Consider the following 548-nt stretch of genomic DNA (forward strand, 5'->3'; position numbering starts at 1 on the left):
TGGTTTATTCCCAGGCCTCTTTTCCTTTTCCATCTCCCATTACAGACTGAAAAGGTCTACAACTTCATTTCCCACCTTTCTGGGAGCTAGAGATGATTATATTTGTGGCCAGTAGGTGAATACAAACCTGAGGTGAATTTCTGGGTTTTGCTTTTATGAGAACAGGGTCAGAGGTGGAGGGCTCTGCCTCCTTCACTGCTTTGTGTGTCTGGAATACAGACACACTGCATCTTGTTGCCATTAGGGAAAACCTAAAGGAATCTCAGAGACCTTGGCATCATTGAGTCACTGAAGCACTGTCAGTGGCCAGTTCCTTCCTCTATGCTTCTTGTTATGTGAGAAAAATAAACCCCTATTTGAATAACCATTGCTAGTTGGATCTTCTGTACTTAAAGAAGAAAACATCCCTACCTGATACAGAAATAAGTTATAAGTGATATAGATAAAAGATTTAACAGAGAAATTAAAAACAGTTTACCTATTAGGATATTTTGAAAATGGTTTGTTAGAAAAAGTTTTGTGCAATAAAACATTGAAAAATAAAAGTA

This window comes from Microcebus murinus, chromosome 6 (assembly GCF_040939455.1).
Source record: "Microcebus murinus isolate Inina chromosome 6, M.murinus_Inina_mat1.0, whole genome shotgun sequence".
Lineage (NCBI taxonomy): Eukaryota > Metazoa > Chordata > Mammalia > Primates > Cheirogaleidae > Microcebus > Microcebus murinus.